This window comes from Apium graveolens, chromosome 10, assembly GCF_009905375.1.
Source record: "Apium graveolens cultivar Ventura chromosome 10, ASM990537v1, whole genome shotgun sequence".
NCBI classification, from domain to species: Eukaryota; Viridiplantae; Streptophyta; class Magnoliopsida; order Apiales; family Apiaceae; genus Apium; species Apium graveolens.
The window spans coordinates 177,317,578-177,343,362 of record NC_133656.1 but is presented as its reverse complement, the minus strand read 5'-3'; positions in this window follow the sequence as shown (position 1 = coordinate 177,343,362).

Genomic DNA, 25,785 nt, shown 5'->3' with positions numbered 1-25,785 from the left:
GAGTTATACTCCTGATAATATTAACTGAGTAATAGGTAGGAAATGATTTTGTGATGAAGATTTTAGGTACTCAATGGATCCGAATAAACGTTACGCTAGAAGTTCAGTAATCATGATGCAAAGGGAGTGGGAATGGCGTGTTGGATGTCTCCAAATTTGTATAGGCCAATGTGTTGAGGAAGGAGTATGAATACCAAAACAATGTGCCATACACATGTAGTGAGACACTTCTCGATAGTTGGAAATAGCGTTGTTCCATGCTAGAGAGGAAGAAAATCGAATGAGAATGAGTTAAATCGTAAAGAGCTACAAACAAGGAGTAAGGATTATGCTGAAGACAGTGACCTATACACTGCCAATTGAAGTGGCGTAAAGGCCGTTAATTGAAGTGGTGTTAAGGAGGAGGAACCATCACGTCAAGGAGGTGGAACAGAACGACTGTGTTTTTTGTTGTGTAATGTGGCACAAATTAGGTTAAATAAGAGGATGCTCTAACGTCCTTGTTCTTTAAAAATTAAAAAATATTGACATCGTGCCACTTGAAGTGGCAATCCGTCGTATCTTTCTTTATACACACACCATTTCAAGCCACTTCAAGAGGCGTGAACAAACCCTTTTTTGTAAAATTTTACAAAATCTTTCAAAAATTTCACAAGATTTTACAATATCTTTAATTATCAAATTTTATTATTCATAAAATAAAGTATATTTTTTTTATAATAATAAATTCCAAATTCAAACATCTGAAATTATAAGAGAATAATAATTATAAAAGATAGTATCAATTTTTCTAATAAGCTTAAATTATAAATTTCTAATAATTAAAAAAGATAGTATCATTTTCTCTAATAATATATTCCACTATCTTAAATTATAAAATAATCAACAAATAAAGTATATATTTTTATAAGAATAAATTCCAATTTCTTTAAAAAAATTAAGAAATGTGATAAACTTATAATTAAACAGCTTATCTTATCAATTTTTTGGAGATATAAATTTTAAGACATATTTTGAAATTCTAAATATGTATGAACAATACATCTTATATTATCTTTTTTTTTATTTTCTACAGATAACTCATTATATTTTCTGCAAAAAAAATTCATAATTCCTTCTTATCCCATCTCTTCAATTTCTCATTAAAGCGCCCTCACCCTCCACTGCATAGTTTGAACACTCGACACACTTTCTTACATATGTAATCTAGGGAAATGGATGGTTGGTGCATGTAAATTTCATTTGGGGTGGAGAAATTATTCGAGATAATGGCAATATCTATTATTCAATCAATCCCAAAAAGATGCAGTACATTACACCCACAACCATATATGATGAGTTACCAATGTTGTGTACGATCTAATACAACTCAGTCGTCATCAATGGAATTTAAAGATGCATATCAAATATCCTTGCTGGGGAAAATTCAACCTTGTTGAAGGTTTCTATATTGGCGAGATCAGTTGTGATGGTGATGGAACTCAGATGTTAAGAATTCCTGAGAATATGCTTAATGGATATGGTGGTGTTTCATTATTCATTGAAGCAGAGCATATACATAACGATGACCCCTATTCATTTCAATACAATTGGGGGTCACAACCTATGCAGAAACAAAATTGGAGAAGTCAGTACCCTACACACAATTCAAGTGGGTAGTCACAACAATTTTTTTAAGGCTATGTGGGGGAATAGTCGGTAGTGTGCATATGAAGAGGTGTTTAATCAACAAGGTGAAGGGTATGGGGGGGGGTCTACTAAACAAGATGGGTAATAAAAGGGAGTTTAGTCAAGAAGGTGGAGGATACGAGAGGGGGTTTCAGCCAACAAGGTGACTATAGAAGGGAGTTTACTCAAAATTATGGAGGGTATGGAGGTGGTTCTAGTGCATAAGGGCAGTACGAAAGAGAGTTTACTCCATACTATGAAAGGTATGGAGGTGGTTCCAGACAACAAGGTGGAGGGGTAATGATGATATGAATATTTCTCCAGCTAGAAATGTAGCAACAATAAGTGCGGGAAAGCACTTAGCCCTTACTGAACCTGATTTTCAAGGATGAGAGGCAGAAGAAGATGATGAATCTAGTGATGACCTTTTTGAGCCAGACGATGATGAAGATGAAGATTCAGCGAGCGAAGATGGTGAAGGAAATTCTAATAGGGAGGAACAAGAAACTGAGAGTTTGAAGGTTGGCCTGCATCATCATGTTTCTAGGGCGCCTTGATTTGTCACCGAGGAATATACAGCAACTACGGTGGATAATCGTAATGATATGTATCTTGATTGGGATGAAGATCATGTCGTCTTATATCATAAACGTTTATTTCCTGACAAAAGACACCCTCATCAATGCAATACGGAAGTTCCATATTGCGGATGATAGGAATTATGCTGTAATAATAAATAATCTGTCTTGCTTAGTTGTGAAGTGCACCGAGGCGGGTTGCAATTGGAGTTGAGGGCTCTAAAAAAGAAGATACATGTGTTGTTAGGTCCAAAAGGTAGAAACAGATGGGGGATGACTGTATGTTTTTCGTTTTAACTCTAAAAATGCAGCAGATATTGAAACTTTAAAATAAAATAAATAAATACAAGAAATTTCACATAATAATTCTTGTATTAAGAAATTAAAACCACAAGGGGTTGCCTACACATTTGAACATATATTCAAAGTTATAAAAGGATAAAGTCAATATTAATTATAAGCTATCAAAACTATGGCTTAATGTATCTATCACTCTAAAAACCTATATCTCTTATCAAATGATTAACAATACAAAAAGAAGTTATAAATAATGAGTGTATCCAATGTGTAAATCTTTAAATGGTGAGTGAATAATTGGGCATGACCTCTCCTTGTCAAATCAAGTTTTTTGAAGTGTTGAGGATAAAATGCAAGAGCTTCGCACTATTCAAGTATGGAGAGATCTGATTCCCAATTTGTTGCAATTAATTATATAGGCTGGTAGGTAGGTAGAGAGAGAGAGAGCGAGAGAGAGAGAGAGTGAACATGTGGCACAATAATAACCAAGCATTTGAATTTGACAACTTGCAAATGTTCAACTTGCATCCCTGAGTTGTTCCTTGAATTGAGTTATGCCTAGTATAACGACCTGTGTATTTTTGAATTATTTAAATATGTAATTGTGCAATTATGGAAATTATTAAATAAATAAAATATGTGTGTTGGTTTTGACCGGTATGTGTTGTTTGATTATTATCCATATGTGATTTACAGTGTACCGGGTTGTCCGCGCGATTAATTATGGGATCATATTGAATTGTTTTCACTTTCAAAAGTGGATTTAGTGTAAATTTATCTTCATAAATATTGGGAATATTTCTAATTTTTTTTTTATAATTTTATAATTACAATAATTATTTTTAGGATTTTATAAAATTGAGAAATCAATATTTTATTAATTATTTATCTTTAAATGATTTTCTAAGTATATTTAATGGTAAAATCCATATTTAATTCTAAAATTCTTCAAAAATTATGAAACTCATATTTATTTAAGTTTGGAATATTCTGAGAATTTTAAAATTATTTTGGAAATTGTTGAGATTAATTTCAACCGCACGTTGTTTCGCTTAATTGTTAAAAGCGGTATAAAATTGCGTTTCAAACGTTATTCTTAAATTTCAAAATTTTTGTTTTTGTAAACTCCGGGATATTTATGATATTTTAAAACTATTTTTGTAAATTTTGGGGACTGTTTTCTTCGCACCTTGTTCCGTTAATTATGAATTTCGGGGCAAAATAGACCTTTAAATCTTCACAATTATCCCGAATGTAACGTGTCAGTTTCATAGAATATGTACTACCACGTGTTGTTTGCTTGCTGGTTTAACAGAACGGGTGAAATAAAATAAAATCCATATGAAAACACACACAACCTCCGTGTGTGCATCTCGGTTCTTCTTCTCCTTTAACCCTCAATTCTCTCCTCTCACTCGATTCCATATACTTCTGTTTCTTTCTCGACATCTCTGTTCTACTCCGTAAGTTCTTGGTTGCTGCCCTTTTTTTTTACCCGGCTCCTGTTTCTTCTTGTTCGGTCGCAGCCCTTCGCCGTTTTCCGGCGAGGTGGTGGCGCGTGGTATATTGCCTGAGCGTGTGTTGTGTATGTATACTCGCTGTGTGTATATATTCTTGTGTGCGTAGGTATTTGTGAGTGTGTGTGTGGGCGGGGTTGTGTTTTCTGTGTGCAGCCACCGTCTGTGTTGCTTATTGCCTGTTGTCTTGTCCTTTTTCCGGTCGTATTCCGGCCGTATGTTGCACGCGTGTCTCTGTGCAGTCGGGTTGTGAGTAGATTATTGCTCTGTTTTTCTTTCTGATTGGGCATTACTGATTGGGAATTCTTAATTATTTTCTGCAGGAATTAAATGAATAAATATTTATGAAATAAATGTTTCGTGCAGGAACGATTTTTTTATTTAATCGGTAGATTTTGCGTTTGACGCCCAGTTTATTCGGGAACTCTCAAAAATTTGCCGCCGTCGACGATGAGCCTCGGCGAGTCGACGGTGGACGGTGATGAATTTATTCTGAGTCCTAATACGAATAAAAATATAAAATGCGAATAAGAGTAATAATTAAACAATATCGGTGATTGTGATTTGGGTTGTCATTGTAGTTGTTGTGGATTGATTTGACGTCGATATTGTGTTCGACGGGTAGTCCGATAAACGAAGGAAATACTGTCCGATTTTAGGAAAACTGAATTACGCAAACACAGAAATGTATCCGATGAATATCGGGACGTCGAGAGGCTATATATATGTGCGTATTTTATACGAAACTTGATTGTATAATGTGTTGAAATATTTTTCTAAATCGATAAACCTGATTTCGTAAAATAAAGAGTATAAGTATTTTCCGAAAACGAACACTGAACCAATTTTCGAGAACGTGAACCCTAAGTGATATGTGTATTATTATATGAAGTATGTTACGAGTCGGATTTTGTTAACATTCGGGTAGACTGTTAGCGAGGATATGTCAAGCATAATCGAATGTCTAAGTTAGGATGTTTCGACCTTGTAGGTTCTAGTCGGAATGCCCGAGAATTGGAATTGGACGAAAGATAGTTGATGGTGAGTCAAAAAGCTCAGGAAGGTCCCAATAAAAGGACTTGAGTGTTGAGGTCGAATCCAGAGTGATATAGTGGTTGGACGTAAAAGCCTAAGCGGAAGAGTTGGCCCAGAATTGATCAGTAGTAGTTGTAAAGCCTTGTAAGGCAAGTACTTCCAAACTTTTCCTCAAGATATATTGCAATTATTTTCGAACTGTTTCATAAAATGTTGCTCTTATTTAAAATAACTCTTGGTTATATTGCAAGTGCATTAAACTATTTACCCTTGAATCCCTGATTTTTACTTGATCTTGAGTCGTAAGCCTTGTTCTTTGTAAACCATCCTTTGTTGATCCTTAGACACCAAACCACACAAATATGATACTATTTCCCAAAGGTATAACTACCAAACACTGAAACAAAATTGTTTGAAAACACAGAAACTTTTATACTGCAACCATTCTGTATAACATCAAAGAACTATACTTTGAAAAAAAATCATTTCTGACCTAATACCGGATGCTGATACGAATTGAAAACCATTTCTTATACATACCCTGAAATTCCCTTGAGATATCCATAAGCCTCCTTATGCTTTTATTTAAGTTTTTAACTATTGTTGATTATGAAATTGCTTTATTGAATTGTATCATTTATCCTATTGAACTGCGTTAGGATTGGATAGTTTTTATATATGTGGACCAGATTCGTGGTCAGACCATACCAATGGTCAAGTTAGGCCAATGTGTGCCTTGGATCCAGTAATTAGAGCAGTGTTGTGTGCTTGCTCGGGGTTAGTGCGTGACTGATCAGCAGCCTAACCTTGGTTTTTATAACTTAAAATGAATATCCAATTCTAATGATTAGTTAAAAAGAAACTTGATTCCTTTGAATCATCTCATTTGATCATTGTTTAATCTCAGTTACCACTATTATGACTTGCTGAGCTAGTTAGCTCACCCTTGCGATTTTTTTTATATATTTTACAGTTGAAAAGAATATGGATGATAGTGAAGTTCCTCAGTCCAAAGTGCGGGCTAAGGTTCCAGTTAAGTTGGATCGAGCTAGCAGAAGCTTCATGCGGTAGAGAGATAGTCAGATTGTAAGAATGATTTCATTATCAATTGTAAATTAAATTAGTTGGGATTTGGTACGTTGTAATAAAAGTTAAGATTGTGGCTTGTTTTCATACTTTAACCTGTTGCGATCCGTGGTTATGTGAAACAGGGTCATTGCAATTAATATTTTATGTACAGGTTTATATATTGTGAATGTGTTGTGGACCCCCAAATTTCTGACCCGGGTTTGGAGGGCGCCACACCTAGGGTGATTTAATCACTTGACTTTTCATAAAAACATGACAACTTGCACCTCCAAGGGATCTTGGACTGCCCACCTGTGACTAGAACATGTAAGCTTGTCAACTGGACTTAGTTCCTACAACAAATATTCCCAGTTGCGCCTCCTAGCTAGAATAGACCTTCAATTGTGCCAATTACACTTCCTAGAGGAAATTTGCCTTAAAATGGGTATCAAGTTGCGCAAACAAGGTGGTATAGTAGTCCACTTGCGCCTAAGGTACTCCAAGTATCAATTTTCCTTAGATTTTATCCTAACTGGCGACTACAAGTATTGAAGCTCCACTGGCGACTACAAGGGCCTAGATGAGGTTTTTGCCCTAGAAAACATCCCGAGTTGCGCCTTTTAGAGTAGGAAGTATATTACTGGCGACTAGAGCGGTGAAGAAGCACTTTTGATATAGTTTTTACTCTAGTTTCTTCCCAGTTGCTCCTACTAGGTCAAGACCAACTCTAGTACTTAGATTTTGAGTTGTTCTTCAAGGTTCTTACTCATGCTAAGAAATAGAGTGGCCATAATGACTCCTACTACAAGGTAGTAATCACTTTAACTTAGATTCTGTAGAACGCTCTAATGGCTTCAAACTCTGCTGCTAAACTGGATGTAGTACTGATCTAATTTGGGAATATAAACACCATCCATTTGTTTGCATTTCTCAAAATTCCTCTAAAACCTGCTAAGCCACTTGAGGGACACCAAGCCCATCAACCTCAACCACTAGTTAAAGGGGAAATAAAAATAACCCTAATTGCATAATTAATATTGTACTCCCTCTATCCCATTTTAATTGATATTTGAATTTTTAACACGTATTTTAAGGCGACAAAAAATATTACTTAAACTTGATAAACAAATATAAATTTTATATCAAATTAAAGGTTAGATTCTAAACTTTATTTTGATATAAATATTAAAAATAACTAATATGTGTAGCTATGAATTTTTTAACACCTGGATTTACGTGAGAAAAAGTCAAAAGCAGTTAAAATGGGACAGATAGAGTATTAATTAGACCTGATTTGGTCCGAAAAAAAAGTCAAGTTAACAAAGCCCGGTAATTAATTTTGCATTAATTAGGCTCTAAAGACCCAAAGTTATGGTCTAATTCAGAGCAATTAAGTTAAAGGGTTTGGGCCACTATTTTAACCAGAAAAGGATTAGATAAGACCCACAAACCATTAATTTATTATTAAATTCATAAGTCATCAATCAGCCAAAATTACAACTGAGAAAATAAGTTAGAATCAGACATAAACTCTTAAAAGAGTAGTCCCCAAGTAACACAATCATATAATGAATCAAATCATTACTTTCTAGAACTTCTAAGCCCAATCAAATATGGAGACTTGTCCATCAAGTCTCCTAACCCTAAAATACGGGCTCATGATGCCTATATAAGAAGTCTCACCCCACAAATCAGAACTAGGTCTTGGCTTGATTCTCTACACGCTAAAGATACGTAGGCATCTTGTGAGGGCAGATTTAAGCCACGAAACACAAGAGAATCCATTAAAGCTCAAAGCTCTCATATACTGGCATTAATTACACACCTTAAATATACTTCAGATTTTTATCCACAACATTTGGCACCGTCTGTGGGAAAAAGATGACAATCATGAAGAGCACGAAGAAGCACTAACGATCCACTATCTACGACTCATGCCGCCCTATAACCATCGAGATTCATGTATATTCAACTCTCAATATTCGAGGGACTAATTTTTCGGGGACGTCGATCCCCGTTACTCAACTACCGATTGGCTCTCCAGAAAACCCATGGACGAATCCTCAACTACATGTGGTGTTTTCTCTTTTGAATGCCCAAGATTTTTGATTCTGGATCTTCATCCACTTTGATCTAGTTATGACAAACCCTACTTGTGGATATATATCTCAAAGTTGGAGGAAGTGAATATTATCGGCCATGTGAAGGGATTATACCCCCTTATTTTTATGTCTTGAGTCCGTCTACGAAAGAGGCCATGGTTTTTCTCAATCCTATACAGAGGATACTGGATTTCAAAAATAATGATGCTCATAATACATCGATTTGTTAAGTAATTGTATCCAACCCCCTTGAACAATTAATTTACTGGGCAATATACTACCGTTGTAGTCGGTGAACAATGCCTTGGAAGGAAAGAAGATCCATCGAGCTTCACGGGGCAAGAAATTATGGTGGAATGATCGTTTGACACCAAGTTCATCTAGGTCTTCAAAAGACCTCAACAAAGCTTTTATTCGAAGAAAGGTGCAAGAGGATAGATAAGTATCTCTCATGAACCTGCAACATGAAAATGATGAATCCCTGGGGGACTACCTGACTCGATTAAAAAAAGGACTTTGAAGATCTCAAATTCGGATGAGAAAGTATTCATGATGTTATTAGGAACTAGGAATGATTATCCTAAGATGTCACCGACAAAAGCGCTCCCCAGGAGAGTATGTTAAAACTCCTGAAAGGGATGATAAGCACACTAAGGTCATTTAGGCCATGAAGAAGTAACTCCCCCAATCATAGAGAATAATAACAAGGATAAAAAGGACAAATATTAACAGGTGATCAAGGAATATGAATCTCCATCGAAGAAGGATGCTCATAGACAATGCTTATGTGAATATTCACGATGAACTCCCTGAGAAGCCAAATTTTGATGATCAACAAAGAAATGGAACAACGACATCGATGACTATCGCCACTTGAAGGCCGAGATCAAATACATGATCCTTAGATGACGTTGAATTCTCCAAAGAGGATAAAAGAAAAAATGGAATGAACAATTATGAAGATAAAAGGAGGAAACATGATGATCAATGAAAAACTAGCAGCCTGGAAGGCGGGACATAAACCTGATTTTGAGGGGCCAACTGTAATATCCAGGGATTTCGCGACTTGTATTCTCAATTATTATATATGAATGTGTGATTTAGTATGAAAAAAAAAATAATAATAATAATAATAAAATAAATAAATATGTATATATGTAAGTACACGATTAAGTGACCCGTATGTGTTGATATGATTAAATGAATAAAGCGAAGATGTGACCGATAAAGATATCGTATTTTTGTGTATATATAACGAGAATTGAAAAGTGAGAATATTTAAGATTTAATATGGAAATTAATGGAAGCATGAAGCTTCCATTGAGGAAGGTAGGATTACGTGATATGTGACTTGTTCGTGTTGTAACGCCTGAGAAATATTATGTACTTATTTTTATCAATAAATAATTATTATATGATTTTATGTGAATTTTGGTGAATTATTTGAAGATTGATATTAATATCTGGATGTTTATTTCAGATAAAATTTAGATATTTTAATTTTTAATTATCCATAATTAAATATAGATAATTTTGGTATTTTTCTGGTAATTTTTGGATTATTATATGATTTTATAAGAATTTATAGAATTAATAATGATTATTTTTACATAATTATAAAATTACTTTTTAGAACTAGAAATCGTCCCACTTCAATTGTTTTTGCGTTTTTACAATCCGAAACTCTTCAGAAAACTCCTTTCAAACCTAATCTGATAATTTTGAACATTTTTCGTGTTTTGACTTTTTGGATCTGGGGTACGGTTTGACCTGTACGAGTGCTGGTGTGAAATTTTCGATACGAAAATCATTTTATAGTCCAGTAAAAATTCGTATCCTCGAAAGGCGAGACATTATTACTTTAATTTCGTATAAAGTATTTTATAGGAAGCTTTGTTTTGATAATTATCAAATTCTGATATTAAAATCATATCGTCTTTTTAGTTACTTAGCGGCTAAGTAACCTATTTTCGGATCCGATATATAAATGTAATTATTGAATTATTAAATAAATAAAATATGTGATGGTTCTGTCAGCTATGTTTTGCTGTATTATTAATTGTTTGGGATTTGTTGAATACGAAGAATAGTTTTATAATTAATTATCGAGCTGTATGAATTTAATTCATTTTTAAAGTAATTTTATCGAATATTTATTCTTATAAATACCAAAATTGTTTCTAAAATTATTTTTGTTGCTTTATAATTTTATTTATTATTTTTAGGAGTTTATAAAATTTAGAAATCAACATTTTATTGATTATTTATCTTTAAATGATTTTCTGATTTCATTTAATTGTAAAATCAGTATTTAATTATAAAATATTTCAAAAATCATGAAAATTTTATTTTATTAACTTTTAAATATTTCAAGAATTTTAAAATTTATTTGGAGATTTTCTGGCTTTTATTTACCCGTATGTGTATTCGTTAATTGGAAAATATGGGTCGGATGCGTGTTTCAAAAATAATTTTTTTAAAAAAATATAAATCATTTATGATGATTGGTTTTAATTATCTTGAGATTTTTTTTAATATATTCGAAAAACGTTTCGAGTTATCGTTACTCATAAATTATTTGTTGCCATCGATAATTGCGGTACAAAACCAAATGATATTGATAATAAAATAGAGTAAAGGAAAAAAACAGCAAATACAAAAAAAAACAGAATCCCCAAACCCCCAAATTCATTCCCCTGCACCATTTTCTTCTTTTTTATGGGGTTTCTCTCGGGTCTCTCTCTCTGCAATCTCTCAGATTATCTCTCAATCATTTTTCTTTATTTTTATCTCTTTCCCTCTTCCTTCTTTAATTTCTTTTCTCCCCTTCCCTTGTTTTTTCTGGCCGATTACTCGATGCTCAGGTATCACCTTGTTTCTGCGTTTTCCGGCGACTGTTGCCGTCGTTTCTTGCCGCTGTGTTTCTGATATCGTTTCCTTTTAATTGAATCTTGTTTCTCAGTCATGGATACATATATATATATATATATACGCATGGTCGTATGTATGTATGTTGCCTGGTATTGTGATGATTGTTGCCGTGTGTTTCTCTGTTACTTTCTCTTCCGTCGCCAGTTCTTTTCCGGCAAAGTATTCTGTGTGTGCGCGTTGCGCTTTTGGCGCGTGTGTTTCGACAGTTACGTTGCTATTTAATTTTGCTATTTAATTCGTATGTATTAATTTGGGAATTGTTGGGTTATTCTTTTTCAGGAATTATTTGAGTGATTTTTGTGAAATAAAAATAAATTTCGTGCAAGGATTATAATAAATAATCGGTGGAATTTATTTGGAAACCCGACTTTTATCGGGTACCAATAAATTTTGCCGCTGTTGACAATGACTTTTAACGAGTCAACAGTGGACCGTGATGAATTAATTCTGAGTCCTTAATTATAAATATATAAAATTAGTCGAGAAATTAATTTTGAAATGAAATGAAAAATAAGATACAAATAACATTAAATAATAATTGAATTCATATCGGTGATTGGGATTGGTAATTGGATTGTGGAATTGGTTGTGGTTGGATTGTTGTTGTGAATTTGACATCGAATTATTTCGACGGGTAGGCCGATTAACGAAGGAGACGCTGTCCGATTTTCGGGAAACTGATTCCGAAAATACGGGAACGTAACCTGTAATTATCTGAGACGTCGAACGAGGATATATAATTAAATGTTACGAAACCTATTCACGTGACGTGACAAGATATTTTGTGAATAATCGATTACCCTATTTTCAAAATAACAAATATACGTATTTTTTCGACATTAAATACCGAACCGAACTTTGAAGGTGCAAGCCATAACTGCTATGTGTATTTCAATACTACATATAAATATAAGTTGGATTATGAAATCGTATGGGTAGAATAGGATGGTGATGTAATGTTAAGCGAAGCGATTATCTGAATTAGGGTATTTCAACCCTGTAGGTCCTAGACGAAAAACCCGAATATCGACATCGGACTAGGAACGATCTAGTGATTAGACGTTGAGATCAACGAAGTTCCAATTGAAGGGCCTGAATGTTGGGATTGTATCCAGAATGGAATAGTAGTTTGACGATAAAGCCGAACGGTCAAGTCGAATCAAAGTCAACTAGTAATAGCAATTAAAGCTTATTGAGGCAAGTATTCCTGACTTTTCTTTTAAAATATTGCAAATATTTCTTCGTTCCTATTCTACGTTCAGAATAGTTAAATGTTTTACATTTTGCTGCAATTACTCTTATTATGCATGTTCTTTTATTCTTGTTCCTATAATTCGATTGCTCTCTTGAGCAAATACCCATTCTTTCGTGTTATTTGCGAACCTTGAATTGGGATGTTTTGAATTCAAAATGATTTGATATCAAAATACTCCACGGGCTGGATAATGATATTTTGGGGATTGAGTTTTACTTAATCCTAAGGACCGAGACATGACCGGTGCCTTGAGATGGGCTGTAGTGCCTGGGGACCCGACTGGAATTATACAGGTAGGTATAGATCTGCACTGTATCCTGACTGATCAGCAGGATATAGATGCGAACTAGTGTCCAGTCTAATTTGTTGTTGATCGCCATTAACGGCATTCTTTCTCGAAAGGTTTTATGATTCCAAAACCGGGCAGAACCCTGATTCAAGAGATGAATCGGGGAATCGCTTGTCATTTCTGAATTTATAGTTAAAGGCTGGTGACAGCCAACGTTTATTCGCTCAACTCACTCAAAATAAATATAATTCTTTAAAATTGTTTCAAGATTTTTTCCGGAAGTTTTCTTGTGGTATTGATGCTTGAAACTTAAATTATATACTTGCTGAGCATTTTTGGCTCACTCTTGCTTTGTAAATTCTTATTTCTGCCAGAAACAGATAAGGATAAAAGTGAATAGCTTTGATAGACAGCAGAAGTTAGAGAAATCTCCGCTGCGAGTGGTTGAAGAAGTTAAAAGAATATGACAAGAGCATTAGTTCAAAGGTATTTACACTTGTATTTTAGTTGTTGTAAGTTGTAGAAGATTAGATTATTGTTTCATACCATAACCTGTAAACGATCCGGATTCAAGGGGTTAATTGAATATTCTTTTATTTTATGAAAAAAATTGTTTAGTGACACCAAGTCTTGACCCCGGATTTGGGCTGTTACAGTTGGCATCAGAGCTGCTGGTTATTGGTCACTGAAATAAGAATATGTGAGAGTAAGATAGGAATGATAGGTTGTACAAAATAGGAAAGACCCTAGGCATACTCAGGTTAAGTTGAGTTGAGTGCGAATTAGGGTTAACAGATCCGATGCGGGATGGATAAGCCAGGATTGTTGAGGGAAGTGTAAGGCGAATGTCGCAACGCTATAGGTATATTGAGTTCTCTGATCATACAGTAATGAGGAATCAACAGATCGATGGAGACGAGGTATGTTACCCTACTTTTCATGTGGTTTTGAAGAATATGCGATCGATTCTTGTGAGAATTGTGTAAAAGAAGCTACGATTTAACTTAGAATTAGGTAATAGGACGAGCTCCATGTCGGAGGCCACGAGTTGATGAAAGCTGAGGAAGAGCCAAAGTTGCAAGCTGCAAAGGCACCACCGTTGCGAGAGGATTCTTATCACATGGGCGCTGCGTGAGAAATGATATCTACCTTCCTAGATATTGGTAAGATTAGCAATAAGGTGTGACCCTATCTATAGACAGAACATCAAATTACATGCGTGGTTGTAAGCATAACGTCAAGGATGATGACGAGAACATGAAAGACAATGGCAGACGTCAGCATTGGGTTCGAGTTAGGAATAAAATGGTATACAGCGGTAAAAGAAATTTCGTCGACAAATAAGTGCGAGCAGAATCCAAGGAAAAGTAGAAGAGGTACCAAAGTGGAGAGACCCTTATATGGGCATTCTTTTAATTAGACATTTCATTGGTAAATCATAAAAATAGCAAGTAACTTATATAGTAATGACAACCAAATATTTGATTTCCAAAACTTTAAAATGAAATGTCGGAAAAGATTTTCTTAATCAACTTTCAGAAATTTTTTGCATGAAATGAGTTTTACAAATTGGTTGTCGAATTACTATTTATGTTCTTGTTATTATAAACAGAAAATGACCTAAAAAGAAGAATGGAATTAGACTCAGTGTTGTTAATTCAAAGGGCCAAGTAGACCCACCAGCAGGGAGAAGGTTTAAAGTTTGCTGTGGAAAAATGAAAGTAAACGTGGTTTAATAAAATCAATAATTGAATCAACATATTAAAATATTATTTACCCAATTTATAAAATTATTAAAATTTAACGAGATTCGTGATTCGAATGAACGGAGGATGATTAAAGAAAATGAAATAATCTTCCAGATGATTGGAGAAGAATCATATTCTTATTAACAAAATTGAGACATTGTGTGATCGATGGTTAATCTACGCGGCATAAAGGAAACGGGAAGCAATGATTATAAATTTTGTAAGGACGCGATATGATCGAATTATTAAAGGTTTGAATATGGAAGCATTTCCAGAAGACATTTTGAAGTTAAAATGTGACCTAAACGGTGAATCACTCATCTGAATGGCTCTTGAAGGCATACATAATTGAAGCATGGACGGTGACCAATGGTGATCTACAATGTTATTCTTTTACAAATACGATAGTAAATATTCTCCCTGATTCTTGAATATGTGTGAGCTTCTTCTATTGATAAATCGTATGAGGCGAAAATGAAAGAAAATTTCTTGTATTCCTTCCGAATTGTTTCTCTTCTCACATCCTTGATTCCTGATTGAGACAAACAGTGTTGTGATATGACGCTTTGTCGAAATGATGAAGAGTCGGGTGGGATGCCACCTAATCATGTACTGTATGCCATATAGTACGAAAGACTGGCCATCTTGAGTACGAATATGGTTGTCTCATTTATATCTAAATCTTTACTCATTCTTTTTCTTCAATTTATTGATTTACAAATTCTTCCAACCGTTTGTTACATTGTTATTCCTTATCCAGCTTTTCAATCAAAATTATATTCACAAACTCTCTTGTGTAGAGTCTGTTCTTTGATGATTACAAAAGAAATAGAATAGTCCCGTGCGACAGGTAGAATTACGCGTCGAAGGAAAATATGATTGTAAGCCAAGAAATGATGGACCTTTGCAAGCAAGGAAGAATGGACACACCGACAACACGGTCGTGGAAAAGACATCAAATCTGACAGTTGTTCGTGTTATGGGGATCTCATTAGTACGGTGGATTGCGTTAATGCGATACATTTAGAATTCGATGAGAAATGAATCGTTAGTGAACCGTAATAATTAGATTAATTATAAAATAAGGAAGTAAAGTTATGTGCGTCAAACATAGCAAACAAGTATCGGAATGACAATCAAAGATCAAGGAAATTCTGAATAATGATTCAGACTTGCAATTACTACGTGAAACATCCATTCGTCGCGGGAAGATGTTTGTTGTGAAGATTCAAGACAGAAGCAATCTTAATGGTAACCAAATTTCGAACGTGTTCTTTGAGACATTTTGAGGCACCCTAACTTGAGTAAATAAGATATGGTGGATTTAATACTCATAACTGGACCAGTGACGAAAGTTCGATACGGGAACGTAAGTGGAGGTAGGACAATGGTGACTCGACTGTGAAACCTTTTAAGAAATAATGATTTGACGATTGAGTTTCCACCAAATTGTGACAAAAATAATGGAAACCATGCGTGATCACTAAAAGATAAACAAATTAGTTAATGAAATTGAGTGTGTATCATCAAAGAAGGAGGTTTGGTATGGTTCGTTAAAAGATGCGGCACCATTCTTAAAAGTAACTATACACACTTAGTAATGACAAGAAATAAGCTAAGATACTCGCGAAATAAAATCTGAGAAACAACAAGGTAAATTTTAAGTTCACCAATAATATTTTGTAATATTCTGAAAGAACTGGGAAAGGTGTGGTTATATTAATCATTGTTGGTGTAAGACCCAATTCCACCTAAAAAGATATATGCTATGCCAGTCAGATGCTGATCAAAATAATATAATCTGAATTGTGATGAATTGATGATTTTAGTTGATGAAAGCAGGTAGATATGATTGTGGATGTTTTGGTTGATTGATGGTGTCGGCTTGAATCCGACTGGTAGTCAATGGTGTAGGGAAAGTGCTGCCCAATTTTTCAGAAATTACCCTATATTTAAGAATAAAGAAGTATATTGTCGTTCTCGTCAGTACTCCAAATGATGGCGATCTCGGTTCTTGAGAAAGTTGTTATGACCAAACCGACTTTATATAATTGGTCTTTGATTCCAGTTAACTAGTCAGCACTTGGTTTAGGTGATCATTTAAAGGAATTAATTGATCAACTTTACCAATTAATGGTTAGTGAAATGGAGATCGATTTTAATTAGATTGAGTCAAGCTCTAACATAATTTCCAGATCCGAAATTAAAGCGATAAGAAATTTGGAAAGAAGTAACAACATTAACATAAATTGAAAGCTTAGTACAATTAGTGTGATGTTAGTGCAAGCAGGTGCGAGGTTTGATCCAGAAGAATACGCTCCTTTCGATAAATAAGAGGAACAGAAATTTATTGGTACATGCGAATGAGAGGAATATTTCCAAGAATTGAAGGTGTAGGATAAAAAAAAAAGAAATGTTATCATCTGTAATGACGTTCCCAGAAGGACTTGAATATATACTCATTTCGAATGGCGATTGATGGAAGTTGCTGTAAAATAGCGGAAAGCTCGCAAATTCAAGCATCTAAGGTAAGACGGAGACTGATGAAGTCCGCATGTGAACTCAAGGAAAAGAGATGTTGACCAACGAGGTAAAGTCAAATACGCGATCCGTGATGAGTTAAGCAAGGCTAAGAAAATAGCTACTGATGAAATTCGATAATTCTGTTCGTAAGAATTTAAATATTATGAATAAAAGCCTTCATTCCAGTGTGAACTTCAGAAATGACCTATCCAATAATAAACAAATTAATATTACTAAGAAAAAAAATTGTTATATTTAAAAGAGATAATAAATAATGAGAATGAAGAACTAATAAAGACAAGAAGTGGAATTAAAAGGATGATAAAGAAATTTTATAAAATAATTCAGGATATATGCAAGGTATGAACGTCAGTTGTGCCAGAATTGATTGGAGAATGAAGTGAAATGCCGAGAATTGAAGATGGGAATTTCATTCAAGGAATGCGTGTAAATGGGAGTGATTAAACAAAGGTATTAATGGTGAACTGCTAGAGAAAAATGTTACAATGAATCTCATGTCGGAATTCTTTAAAATTTAAGTGAAGTCCCGGAGGTTCGAACGAATGCTTTACCAAGATTATCTCAGGGAATGAGGTAAGAATTTCTCGTCGGATACTGCACAGAGTCAAGCTGGTGTCAAAAGCCCTGTATCGTCTAACTCAATAGGGATGAAATGATAAGTGAAGGACAACTTCAGAAATGTGGAATGAAAGAATGATGAAATAAAGAGTGTTTTGTGTTGTGCACAAAAATGATCATGGAAAAAAGAAGCATGGAGATATGAAGTTACGTATTGATTATCAGAAATTGTAAGTCCGAAGATTAGGTGAACACAATATACCACGAGTATTGGGATAGTGTGATTGTATTTATTGATAACATCATCGCTAATTCAAGGACTAAGGAAGACCAAGTTGGACGCCTGAAGATATGCTTGCAAAGAGTTGAAAAATAGCAGCTGCATTCTCAGCTTCAAAGATATGAATTCTGGTAATAATTGATTATAAGCTCCAGTGTGTGGTTAACTACCAAACAGGAAAGGTCCATTTAGGAACAGATGTTTCAAATAGAAAGAAAAGAGCGAATACCATTAAGATTGTGGGGGAAATGGTTAAAAGAATTGAAAAAGTTGGAAATTGAAGAATAGGTTTTGATCCGTTTTCTGGGTTATGCTGATACTTACTTTGTTGTTAGATATCAAAGGTGGTATTAATACAGATAATTGATGTTGACTTCAGTATGGGACATTGTGAGCATCAAAGTTCGTGTTGATATCTAATTTGATAGGACAACAAAATGAGTATTAGTACCAAAAGACCGGGTTTTAAATAAAGTTGTGATTCATTCCGTTCCAAATTAATATTTTCTTTCAGATAATAATAGATTCTCGCTCAATGAATATACTCGATAGTGATTGAAAAGAAATTGAAGTATTCCACAAAGTGGTGAGTTAAATGCAATTGTCGAAATTTTTCCTTTACTTTTTAGTTTTTGAAATTGATTTAGAATGTTTCTAAGTATAAGAAGCCATGAGCTCAGCATACCGGGCGCGGATGGATAGAAAGTCTAAGAGACCGATTAGAGATTCTTGAATGCGACTGGAAACGATCATAGGTCAGGCTACTCGAACTGAAGAAGACTTTAAAAGTAGAGTACAACAGTCAGTGAAAATAGAAAGTTCATGAACATAAATTATTGGAATTAGACAGAAAAAAAAAGATTAGTGTGAATTAAGCTAGTCCTTTGAGACAATGAGATAGATGGAATGATTGTGAATGAGTTAGTCTTGTTGTCATAGGTATAACGAGATCATAAAACATTCATGTGTGTATAACCATGAAGAATAATTTAGCTCAATATATATATATGAAATGGAAATTTGAATTAGGTTGTATGAGCAACTGATAGATGTTGATATTGGCAGAAGACTGTTGAGTAATGGTGAAAATAATGAGTTTTGGAAAATTTTAAGTAAGATACTCGAAATGTATCAATGTATGTTCCTTAGCATGATTCTGAGGACAGAATCCTTTTAAGGGGAGAACGATGTAACGCCTGGGAAATACTATGTAGTTATTTTTATCAATAAATAATTATTATGTGATTTTATGTGAATTTTGGTGAATTATTTGAACATTGATATTAAAATCTGGATGTTTATTTCAGATAAAATTTAGATATTTTAATTTTTAATTATCTAGAATTAAATATAGATAATTTTGGTATTTTTCTGGTAATTTTTGTATTATTATATGATTTTATAAGAATTTATAGAATTAATAATGATTATTTTTACATAATTATAAAATTATTTTTTAGAACAGAAATCATCCCACTTCAATTGTTTTTGCATTTTTACAACCCGAAACTCTTCAGAAAACTCCTTTCTAACCTAATCTGATAATTCTGAACACTTTCCGTGTTTTGACTTTTTCGATCCGGGGTACGGTTTGACCTGTACGAGTCCCGGTATGAAATTTTCGATATGCAAATCATTTTATAGTCCGATAAAATTTCGTATCCTCGAAAGGCGAGACATTATTATTTTAATTTCGTATAAAGTATTTTATAGGAAGCTTTGTTTTGATAATTATCCAATTCTTATATTAAAATCATATCATCTTTTTAGTTACTTAGCGGCTAAATAACCTATTTTCGGATCCGATATATAAATATAATTATTGAATTATTAAATAAATAAACTATGTGATGGTTCTGTCAGCTATGTTTTGCTGTATTATTAATTGTTTGGGATTTGTTGAATGCGAAGAATAATTTTATAATGAATTATCCAGCTGTATGAATTTAATTCATTTTTAAAGTAATTTTATCAAATATTTATTCTTATAAATGCCAAAATTGTTTCTAAAATTATTTTTGTTTCTTTATAATTTTATTTATTATTTTTAGGAGTTTATAAAATTTAGAAATCAACATTTTATTGATTATTTATCTTTAAATGATTTTCTAATTTCATTTAATTGTAAAATCAGTATTTAATTACAAAATGTTTCAAAAATCATAAAAATTTGATTTTATTAACTTTTAAATATTTCAAGAATTTTAAAATTTATTCGGAGATTTTCTGGCTTTTATTTACCCGTATGTGTATTCGTTAACTGGAAAATATGGTTCGAATGCGTGTTTCAAAAATGATTTTTTAAAAAAAATATAAATCGTTTATGATGATTTGTTTTATTTATCTCAAGAATTTTTTTTTAATATATTCGAATAACATTTCGAGTTATCGTTACTCATAAATTATTTGTTGCCATCGATAATTGCGGTACAAAACAGAATGATATTGAGAATAAAATAGAGTAAAGGAAAAAAAACAGCAAATACAAAAAAAAAACAGAATCTCAAACCCCCAAATTCATTCCCCTGCACCGCTTTCTTCTTTTTTATCGGGTTTCTCTCGGGTCTCTCTCTCTGCAATCTCTCAGATTATCTCTCAATCCTCTTTCTTTATTTTCATCTCTTTCCCTCTTCCTTCTTTAATTTTTTTCTCCCCTTCCCTTGTTTTTTCCGGCCGATTACTCGATGCTCAGGTATCACCTTGTTTCTGCATTTTCCGGCGACTGTTGCCGTCGTTTCTTGCCGCTGTGTTTCTGATATCATTTCCTTTTAATTGAATCGTTTCTCAGTCATGGATACATATATATATATATATATACGCATGGTCGTATGTATGTATGTTGCCTGGTATTGTGATAATTGTTATCGTGTGTTGCCCTTTTACTTTCTCTTCCGTCGCCGGTTCTTTTCCGACAAAGTGTTCTATGTGTGCGCATTGCGCTTTTGGCGCGTGTGTTTCGACAGTAGCGTTGCTATTTAATTTTGCTGTTTAATTCGTATGTATTAATTTGGGAATTGTTGGGTTATTCTTTTTCAGAATTATTTGAGTGATTTTTGTGAAATAAAAATAAATTTCGTGCAAGGATTATAATAAATAATCGGTGGAATTTATTTGGAAACCCGAATTTTATCGGGTACCGATAAATTTTGTCGCTGTTGACAATGACTTTTAACGAGTCAACAGTGGACCGTGATGAATTAATTCTGAGTCCTAAATTATAAATATATAAAAATAGTCGAGAAATTAATTTTGAAACAAAATGAAAAATAAGATACAAATAACAGTAAATAATAATTGAATTCATATCGGTGATTGGGATTGGTAATTGGATTGTGGAATTGGTTGTGGTTGGATTGTTGTTGTGAATTTGACGTCGAATTATTTCGACTGGTTGGCCGATAAACGAAGGAGACACTTTCCGATTTTCGGGAAACTGATTCCGAAAATAGGGGAACGTAACCTATAATTATCGGAGACGTCGAACGAGGATATATAATTAAATGTTACAAAACCTATTCACGTGACGTGACAAGATATTTTGTGAATAATCGATTACCCTATTTTCAAAATAACAAATATACGTATTTTTCTGACATTAAATACCGAACAAAACTTTGAAGGTGCAAGCCATAACTGCTATGTGTATTTCAATAATACATATAAATATAAGTTGGATTATGAAATCGTATGGGTAGAATAGGATGGTGATGTAATGTTAAGCGAAGCGATTATCTGAATTAGGGTATTTCAACCCTGTAGGTCCTAGACGGAAAACCCGAATATCGACATCGGACTAGGAATGATCTAGTGATTAGACGTTGAGATCAACGAAGTTCCAATTGAAGGGCCTGAATGTTGGGATTATATCCAGAATGGAATAGTAGTTTGACGATAAAGCCGAACGGTCAAGTCGAATCAAAGTCAACTAGTAATAGCAATTAAAGCTTATTGAGGCAAGTATTCCTGAACTTTCTTTTAAAATATTGCAAATATTTCTTCGTTCATATTCTAAGTTCAGAATAGTTAAATGTTTTACATTTCGCTGCAATTACTCTCTTATTATGCATGTTCTTTTATTCTTGTTCCTATAATTCGATTGCTCTCTTGAGCAAATACCCATTCTTTCGGGTTATTTGCAAACCTTGAATTGGGATGTTTTGAATTTAAAATGATTTGATATCAAAATACTCCACGGGCTAGATAGTGATATTTTGGGGATTGAGTTTTACTTAATCCTAAGGACCGAGACATGACTGGTGCCTTGAGATGGGTTGTAGTGCCTGGGGACCCGACTGGATCTATATAGGTAGGTATAGATCTGCACTGTAACCTTAGTGATCAGCAGGATATAGATGCGAACTAGTGTCCAGTCTAATTTGTTGTTGATCTCCATTAACGACATTCTTTCTCGAAAGGTTTTATGATTCCAAAACCGGGAAGAACCCTGATTCAGGAGATGAATCAGGGAATCGCTTGTCATTTCTGAATTTATAGTTAAAGGCTGGTGACAGCCAACGTTTATTCGCTCAACTCACTCAAAATAAATATAATTCTTTAAAATTGTTTTAAGATTTTGTCCGGAAGTTTTCTTTTTGTATTAATGCTTGAAACTTAAATTATATACTTGCTGAGCATTTTTGGCTCACTCTTGCTTTGTAAATTCTTATTTCTGCCAGAAACAGATAAGGATAAAAGTGAATAGCTTTGATAGACAGTAGAAGTTAGAGAAATCTCCGCTGCGAGTGGTTGAAGAAGTTAGAAGAATATGATAAGAGCATTAGTTCAAAGGTATTTACACTTGTATTTTAGTTGTTGTAAGTTGTAGAATATTAGATTCTTGTTTCATACCATAACCTGTAAACGATCCGGATTCAAGGGGTTAATTGAATATTCTTTTATTTTATGAAAAAAAATGTTTAGTGACACCAAGTCTTGACCCTGGATTTGGGCTGTTACACGTGTTCGACAATGTGGTCGATGCATTTTTAAACGATTTTAAATATTTTATTATGTGAAAATAGGAGTATATGAGCTTTTAAATATTCCCATAAAATAATTAAAATTACATAAAATTATGATATTTAATTTATTATCTCTAGAATACTCCTAGAGACTTTATAAAAATAATGGATGAACTTATTTTGGTGATTTGGTATATTTAAACGATTTTAGAATCATTATTTTGATTTTTGAGTAGTAACTTGTTAAATTCGTATAAAATAATATATACACTCTAAAATTATTTTAAAAATATGGAAAGAAAGGTAATTTAATTATCTACATACTAAAAATATAATTTCAATAATTCTGAATTGTTATCCAGTTTTCTATTTAATAAATACGATTTTAGGAATTTCTCAAGCATAAAATGACTTCAATATAGAAATATGTTTAACAGAAAAATTCCTAAAATACCCCTGGCTGGGTTGAAATCAGACCAGTCCTTTTCTTCTCATTTTTTCGACCCAAACATCATCTCTCTCTCTCGCTTCTTCTCCCTATCTCTCTAGATTATCTCTCTCCTCATTCTTTCTTCAATTTTTCGGCCGATTCTAAATCGGAAATCGGGGTTCTACTCCTCTTACTTTTTTAATCAATATACTGAAGTGCATGTAAGTATAGTTCTATGTATATACATCAATTTTGAACCACCCATTTCGGGTCAGGTTTGGAGTTCTTGATTCATTTCAATTCTTACTTCGTTGCTTCTCATATACGCCGATCTGTACTTATATACATATATGGTTGTATGTATCGATCGATTTTGTGATGAACCCATTTCGGGTTGGCTTCGGATTTTCTGGTTTGCTTTGATTTTTGACGAAAACGAGTGAATGATGTATATGAATAAGCGAATCGGTGAAGTTTCGGTTGCAAACCCGATTAACGGGCACCACCGGAAATTGAGTCTTATTATATTAAAAACATCGATTTTATTAATTATAGTCGAGTTTTATCAAATTTCAGTTTATTATGCGATGAAATTGATGGGTATTTATTGATTATGTGTTTCAGAATTATGTCATGAAAGTGTTGATGATAAACTCGATTTTCCGAAATTGTAACTTGAATTTTGTGAGTAAAAGGTTTCAATTTGTGAGTATTGGAACCAAGTTGTATATATCAATTCCGTTAAATACTCGGTGATTTATTTATGAAATTCCTTAATTGAAATTGAACATGGTTGGTTTCAATCGATTAAGGTGGATGTTAGTTGTTGGTGTTGTTGTTTGTGTCGACTTGAGATCGACTGGGAGCTAATAAAATAGGGGGAGTGCTGCTCAATTTATTTTTTAAAAAATGATATGATAAACTGATTTTAATATTAGAAACAAGAAATACACTTTTATATTAATTTATCTGATTATATTAAATTGTTTTCGAAAATAATTTCTTTACTCAAATTGACTTGACTTAGTTGGTTTTAAATTATATTTAGATAATCTTTAATTGATTTAATTGATCGGTTAAAAGAGTTAACTGATTAATTTTATCGACTAGGAATCTATTTAAATAGTAATTGATTCCAATTAACTTGAGTTATATTTAAATATTATTTTCTATACTTACTCTGTATTATCAAGATAAATGTTTTCTTAAAATATTTTTGGATTGTGTTCACATAAGACTAACGTGCAAGTATGTAATTTGGTAAGTGTTACTTGTATAATTATTTGAATTGGTATGTGTACGTGAAGTATATATATATATATAATACTCGTACAGGTATTTTACGTATAGCGAATGGGTATAATAGCGTTAGACGTCCAAGATGAACAATGATTGACTACGAGAATACTGAAATAGTGTCTTTATACGTGTAGATTCGGAAAGTGAGAACGCTCGGTTAGGAAAGGAAAGGCCCCACTAGGTGACGTGATAGTAGGCCAAAAAAAGAAATAAGGCAAGTTCTGTCCTTAAGCGACAAATGGGAAATTTATGGAAAGTTATTGTGGTCAAGAAAGGAAGCAAATAAGGCAAGTAATATTTTAACCCTTGCCTCCTATGTTGTGATTTGATGTTATGATTGAATACCTATTGTCACCCTTTTTATTAGCCTTGTATGTTGACATGGCTTGTTCCATTTCCATTTGAATATTATACCTTATTTCAAATGCAAAAGCTTTCAAGTTGCTGATAAATTTGATTTCCTGAACAATGGTTCTTTTGGTACACCCTACCCTTACTATGTAACAAAGTTTTATGAACTTGAAATTAAGAATGATTTTAAACTTGAAAGGGTCTCGATGATTTCAAAGAGATGGTAAAGATTTTTGAATGGAAAGTATTTCAAAAATGAAAGTTTTCAATCCAAATGATTTTATGAATTTCTTTTGATTGGATGTGTAAGTGGCTGAGTGACGCCGGTCCACTATGAAGACCAGTGAGGCTGACACATAATAAAGACCAGTGAGAGATGGCAATTGAAAGGCTGAATATATGGCCTTATGGGTAACCTATTCACGTCAAGAGGGGCTGTAAAGTCCGGTATGGGGATTGTACATGGCTCATCACCAGTGCAGTCCAGAGCGTCATACACTCTAATTGAGTAAAAATTGTTTTGTGTAAAGAAATATCCAGATGATTGAACTGTTTTCTTGAAAATGATATAATTTCATGAATGAAGAAAGGTTTTGATAAGAAGATCTGTTTTGAAAAGTATTGTTTTGATAAAGGAAGGTCTTATGAAAGTTTTGAGACATGAGATGTTTTTATAAAGTACTGGTGGTAAAATGACTACCTTGTAATGAGCTTGATCTTAAAACCTCTTTTAAGAACCTTGAAACCTTATCCCTTATCTCATTTGGTTAAATAATATAACCTTTTTTGTTTAACTTAGTTACTTGCTGAGCTTTTGTAGCTCACTTTGTTATTTATCTAACCATGACAGTTAAGTATGGGGAAGATGGCCAGG